Raw genomic sequence first — 7,283 nt, forward strand, 5'->3', positions numbered from 1 at the left:
AGTAGGCATTATTTTTATACTCACAAAGTTTCACTTAGCACAGCCGACAACTCAACACCTGACACGATGAACAGCAGGAGTTGTCTGGCTGACATGCAATGCACTGGTGAGAAGGGATTGAAGCCAACCAGCCACATGTTTGGGCAAGTCTTAAATTTCACAATGGTGCAGACACTTGCAAAAGCACTGTTTGGCTGTGAGGGTTTTTTTTATGGTCATTTCCATATTCTTGTACCCATTCTAGTCAACAATGACAAGAATAATGGAATAGCTACAATGAGTAGCATTTCTCCAACAAGGCAGGAAAATGGGAAGTGTAGATCCAATGGTTAAATTTCCACTGATGTATAATGTCAGAAAATACCCGTTTAGGAAATTGAAGATTGCCTCTTTTTTTTTTTTTTTTTTCTTATTTTTAGGAAACCATTGCTATTAAACAATACTTTCACTGAAAATGCAAGACTGGTTTCTGCAACAGTTTGATACAATAATGCCAATGATTGTTGGCATTATGTTTCAAGATTTAACTGTACTGCACAGTTCCATGGCTACTAGAGAAAAGCAAGGACAAAAAATATAAAAATCAAAACACACATCAATATAAATTTGGCAGTGAAATAATTAGTTGTTATTTTGGCAAAGCACAGTAACCCTACCCTCAAAGAAAAAGGGACACCTATCAGTTATATTCTCAGTGTTTCCATTCCAGAGGAAGACTGGAGAATTACTACTCTAGCAAAAAATATAAGCAGTTATATTTCCCCTGAACAAAATGTGCTATTTTACCCAACCATATACATGCAGCACCCCATCCTCAAACTAAATTTTCTCCCTTTCCTCTTCTATCTCCTCCACAGCACATGGGAGGGATGAAATCTATCTGCAGGCTCCACCATAACCAACAGTTTCCATATTTATGAAGACCCAGAAGCTAATATTGGCTTATTGCTGAGATGACAGTTGTGCCTAAGCAGAGGAAACACAGGAGGGAAAAAAGAAAGAGAAAGAAAAATGATGAAACAAAACACCTGAAGTAGAAAGTCTAGCTCAACTGTAGCTTTTTAGATCTTCTGAAAAGAGCAAATGGAGACAGAATATAGGGGAAGTAAGCCTTGCCTAATCGGAGGCTGTTCATAGGCTGTGTTTTAGCAGACCTGTGACACCCTCACTTTTTACAGCAGTGAAGCAAAGGGTGCACACATCACAGTGTGATTTTGCATTATGAGGAACATCTACCACATAAAACCCGTACTGCTTCATTGTGTGATTATATGTGGAATTCTGGGATTTATTCATCTTCACTGTGAATCTACTGCTGTATTATTTTTCAGAGACATTTCTTCTAGATGCTCAGAAAAGCGTTTGATTGATTAGTGTGGGTTTTCTGGTTTACCCACTAAGATGATTTAAACAATCCATTTGTTAATATAGTGAAACACGCATTCACGATTATAAATTGTTTAACAAGTCTCAACAAACAAGTCCCTTGGTGGTCCTGAAGTTTCTTAAAAGCAGATGGATGAGGTACAATTTTATAGATTCTCTTTCCTATTTGTGAAAAGCTGCTCAGGTCGGAAAAAGGCTTTAGTGCAAACAAGGGGCATTGTCAGACAATAAAGAGACAATTGCCTGTGTTAGCACAACAATTAATTTATTTGCAGAGAACCACTCAGTCTATTTGTTACCAGAAATGTGCTAATTATTCCTGCTAATTACATGCAAAACCTTCATTATCACCTATATGAGGAAGAGGACCCCTCAGGTTTCGGTGACAAATTAATTACTGTGTTTTCCTTCTGAATGTACTTCTTGACAGTGCCTGTTATCTGAAAAATAAATTGGCTAGCAGGAAGCTTGTCTCTCAGAGACATTCTGCAAACGAAAAGCAAGCATACAAATATCATATCAAGTCACTACTGCTATTTTTTCAGGCAGGTATATTCTGAAGCTCTCAGAAATTCTATATTAATTTACAAGCTCTTAATCCTAATAAAATGTATCATGCACTGCTAAATTCCACCATGTAGCTGCTTTCAGAGCCCTCTACACAGCTCTAAAACAATGGATAAGATACCAGACATTAGGTTTTAAAAATACAACAAATAAACCCAATGGTAAGCTACATGTCAGTAAAACATCGACATAATTTCAGGGAATAAATATTATTTAAAATTCATAACTGAAGTGAAAAGGACAGCAAAGGGCCTGCATCACTCAGTCTTGCATTGTCACCATTCTAATTCAACACACAGGACACTTGCCACCAATTCTTTGGAATGCGTGTCCAGGGCAGGGGAAGCCTCATGCAGAAGGGTGAGGAAGAGGAGGCAAGCAGGATGAAAGTCTTGTGTTGAAAGGTAGCAAACGTGGTGAGTAAAAGATTTGCAGCACAATAAATCTGGCAGAGGAATGAATGGAGAGGCTGCAGAGATTATTCAGAACACAAGGTAAATTGACTATTCAAAAAAATTATTTAAATCTCTTGAATTTTGTGTAGAACCTGTCAGGGAAGTTTCAGCCATTCCTGTATGACACCTTACCATCAGCCTGCCTCCACTTTCATTAAAAGCTGCTCTGCTGAGTTGTACATCCTGCTCATATTTACTCAAAGCCTCCTCAGTTTCTGTGTTTGGTACAGCAGAATATCAATACCTTAACAATTCAGAGTATCAGCAGCATCCATAAAAGGGCACATAAGCATCATCCTACAATTGCAGAATGTGGATTTGCAACCACAACTTTAGGAGCAGTTGCAATATGACATTGTACAAAAGAACAGCTAATTCGAGGCTGGATACAAATGGTGTGGTCTTGGCAATGTGTCAGGGATGGGAGACACTACCTCAGACAGGGCTACTAAAACGTTAGAAATAGTTTCATAATGAACCAGGTGATGATTAACACACATGTAAAGTCAGATTTCAACAGCCACTCCACCTTAGGAAGATAAAGCAGGAGTGGAGGAGTGGATTCAGACTCTGGATGTCTGTAAGACCCAGCCCCACCTCTCCAGACCATCAGCACCGAAATGCAGTGCCCAAGAGCTGCCTGGCCTTAGAGACTGAGAGTTCATCCATGACTCACTGGACCCAAGCCCTTCCTTCACTGTAATCAGGGTATCACTTGTCATACAGCATGCTCTTCTACTTAAAACAAAAGATACTTAATTATTTACTGGCATTTGTAGCCTATTTTCAGACCCCTGTGTTTTGTGTACCAAGTGGTCCAGATAAGCCCCTAATTCACCTAAGTAACCATGTTGGTGCTATGTGCAGTGCTGTCTCTCTGAGGCAGGAAATCCCCAGAAATAGCTAGATGGCAACTTCATTATTCTTCAAGTCTGCTTTCATCCCCTCCTTTCACTTGAAGCCTTCAAAAACCTCAGTATCAATATTGCTGCTAATACACTCAGCTTCCATGCCCTGTGCTACTGAGTACAGTTTCCATCTGTGCACCTTGGTTTGTCTCTTTGTCAGAAAGTAAGTTCCCCAAAATAAGAGACAGCTCTCTTGTGTATTCTTAATGTAGTTAGTGTGGCTTAAACATTACTCAACAATAATTATTAATAGAAGTAGTAGCAGTAGTAGCAGAAGAGGCAGTAGCAGCAGTATGAGGAGGAAGCACAGTGCAAGTTTTCCAAATCAGAAATGCAGCAAAAGATTCGAGATTTGGAGACCAATACAACATTTCTCATAACTTAAAAAAAAAATTCAAAAAATTAAAACATAAAAATAAAAATTAAAAAACAAACAAACAAAAAACCTTTAATGACAAACCAGCAAAGAAAACACACAAACTCTCATGTAACCATAGCTGTATGTACTTATAATTTTTATTTTAATTTTAGCCTATAATCCTGACTGAGGTTCTGGCATACATGCACTGTCTTTGTGTCCTCTAGCTCATCATCTACCTTCAGTCAATAAATCAAAATGAAAACAAGTGGATGAAAAGGAGTGCTGTACTCCATCTGAGTGCAGTAAGTTAGGGTTTTTTAAGTCAGAGACATTCATGTAAAAGATAGAATGTTCATAGTTTTATCTCCCAAAACTCATAAAATTATGCCTAAAGCTCAATCCCCACCTACAGCATAGAATCTACTTTATTGATAGATATTAGTCCAATCCATGAGGATAATAAACAAAACTTTTTTACATAAACAAAGTTCTAACCTCCAAATCCCAGTTTATTACAAAGTTTTTTGTTCCAAAGGATGGGAAGGATTCTTTGGCATAAGTAAAAAATCACATCCCTGAAATTTTAGGCACACATTTTTTAAGGACTATATCACTCTGAATGACTGAAAACCTCAAAAAAGAAGAGGTTAGCATTGCTGCTAGTCCTCTAACAAGTGCCCTCCAACTTCCTGTGCCCAAAAGCAGTACAGATACTGAAAACATAACATTAACCTACTGTCAATCCATTGAAAATTGACCTCCACAAGCAAGACTTTAGGAACAGAATTCAAAAACAGGATATAACTTTTTCATGATAGAAAGTTCTTTTTTAGTTTATTATAGCAGGTCACTCACCAGATGCTTTTATCTGTTTGTCTATAACAAGAACAGCAATATTTGACTGACCCTGAGAGATGACTGGCAATAGGGATGCAACGTGGCAACAAAGGAGGATTCTAAATCTGAGGGTCAGTTGATAGATGGGGGAGAACAATGTGAAAAACAGAGGTGCATAAAGAGACCTGCACAGCATCAAAATTATTGAGAACTGGACATGAAGGGACAACAATGGAAAAGCAGATGATTCTAGACTATTTTTGTTGTGACAGAGAAGGAAGAACACATTGCTTTCACAGTGAAACATTTGAGCAATAAAATGATGAATGTGCCTAGCAGGCAAAGCCTTTCTAATTTGCCTGGCCTGAATTATGAGAACATATTTTTGGCCTGGCCTATCCACAAAATATGAGTAGGATTAAGTGCAGTCAAAGTAGCTGACAAGATGCTGAAGCAGAAGAGAACCTTCCCACAGAGACGAGAAAGTTGGGGTCAGCACTGGATTAGCTGACACATAAACTGCATCTCGTGTTCCAGGGGCTTAATCACTCCACTTAAGCCTATCAGCATGCAAAAGTAGCAACAGAAAAAATTATAAACTCTTTGTCATAGATGGCTTTGGCAACTAAGTGACAAAGAATGACTCAGTATATTCCTTATTTCTTTCCCATGTATGAAGCTTTTAGAGAGCGTTCGTCCCTTCTAATTCATTTACATGTAGATAAGAATTTCTGTAGTCAGAATTGTTACAATTGTAACAGTTTGGTAGTAAGGTACATTAAGTAAGCTATTTTTTCAAATGTAGGAGCCCAGAGATTTATATACCTACAGCTACAAAGGATATAGATCCACTCCTCCTGAAACCAACACTGGTTTATCAAGTTCTCCAACAGAAGTAAATACTGAAGTGAAAAAGAACTGATATAACTCAAAATTATAGTAATCATAGAAGGTTTTTTGTTCTTTTTCTTTTACTTAAAAACCACGTGCACTAAAATACCAAGAAATTTTAAATTCCTTTACATTTGATGAGGAGAGGGAAGTAGTTGTTAGGTACAGGATTTTTTCAGATCTACATTTTCCTTCAGGTTCTCACATGCTCTTGCATAAACATTTCCTGGCTCAAGACTGTGTTTGCTCACACCAAAGTTCTTCCACAGACGCTTTTACTTCCTGCTGCAAAGAAGGGGGAGGGAAGGCAGTGTGCAGCGTAGCACCATTTATTCTTTTCAGACAAGGCTTGATTTAGAAAAGGACCAGTCACAACTTGCTGGGAACAAGAAGCCAAATAAATTATTTTACTGTTTGATTATCCACATCATTCAAAACCTTTGTCAGTGGCAATTGGCTTGCTTCCTGTCATGCTGGGACCTGGGTTGCACAACAAGTTTGTCTCGCAGAGAAATGTGAGATTTCTGGAATGGAAGGCTCCTGGAACTGTTAGTTTTCAAAAATTTTGTCTTGGACTGAGCACCTTAACTCCTCCCTGTTCTCTAGCACAGCAGCTAAAATGGAGCCATCCTGCTGGAGCCTGTACAGCCAGCAGCTTCCCTAGGGATCCCCCACACCCTTCCCTTCACATTAATGAGCAGCTAACTAACAAAGTAAATGGAAATAAATTAGCAACAAACTTATTCTGATAGATGTCAAGGAAGAAAATAATTCCAAAGAGGAATTTAAACAGGGAAAAATGATATATGAGTTTAGCAGTTCATTGTAAGAAAGAGTGCTTGTGTAAGATACCACATTAAAAAAATAAAAGTTCTTATACAAAAGGCACTTGTTAAAAAAAAAAAGAGAAAGTCTCTAAGGCTTGCACCACTAATGGAACTGTGAGGAGGGATGAAAAATGTTAGCATTATCTCTGGCTCAGGAAGTCCCAAAACCATGATTCAGTAGAAAGTAGGAGAGTACACCAAGAAGGGATCATTACGTGCTTGACATTTTTTTATATTCTACCCCAGGCTGCTGTCAGAAACAGGATACCCAGCTAGACAGATGTTTAGTCTGATCCTGTATGACTGTTCCTCCTTTGTGATAGCAGTAAGACATAAATGTGGATAGGAAGAAAGTTATGTGCAACTCAGGGATCACATGAAACTTGAAGTTGATGCAAGCCCAGCAGCTGACAGTGCAGAGATTCAAACCAAGGTGTGTCAGCTCTGGGCAAATTCTGATCACTATGGACTTTCCCCCTGGGAGAAGCTCATACTGCCCAAAAACCTTCTCATAGATTTTAGGACTAATCTAAGGGCACCTTTGGAGTCAAACCACTCCCCCTATCCTCCTCTGGTCTTTCAGTTACATATTTCATTCTTTAAAAAAAATAACTTGATCTCTCTGTAAATTACCTGGCATCACGCTGTTGCCAATGTGGACATTTTCTGCATTGCATTCTCTAGGTCCCTGAAAGAAAACAAGTCTTTCCAATGCCACCAGTCTTTCTGATATGCAAGTCAAAACTTATTCTCAAAGTACAGCGTTCATTATCCTGCCATCAAGTATTTGGGAAATAAGCAGATATGCAGAGAAATTTTGCAACATAGTGACTGTGTCACAACGTCAACCATAATTTCTAAGTTGTACACAGATGGCCCAAATCATCACAGTTCAAATACAGCTGGAACAATTCCTGGTCAAGAAGAGCTTTACTTCCTTCTTTGCTATAGACTAGAGTGAAATAAGGAACAACAGTCACAAGAAATTTTCTTTCAGCACAGCCATCAGAAAGACTACCTGTTCTTGCTCGTGGCCATTTTAATTCATGCA

Source organism: Haemorhous mexicanus, chromosome 1 (genome assembly GCF_027477595.1).
Source record: "Haemorhous mexicanus isolate bHaeMex1 chromosome 1, bHaeMex1.pri, whole genome shotgun sequence".
NCBI classification, from domain to species: Eukaryota; Metazoa; Chordata; class Aves; order Passeriformes; family Fringillidae; genus Haemorhous; species Haemorhous mexicanus.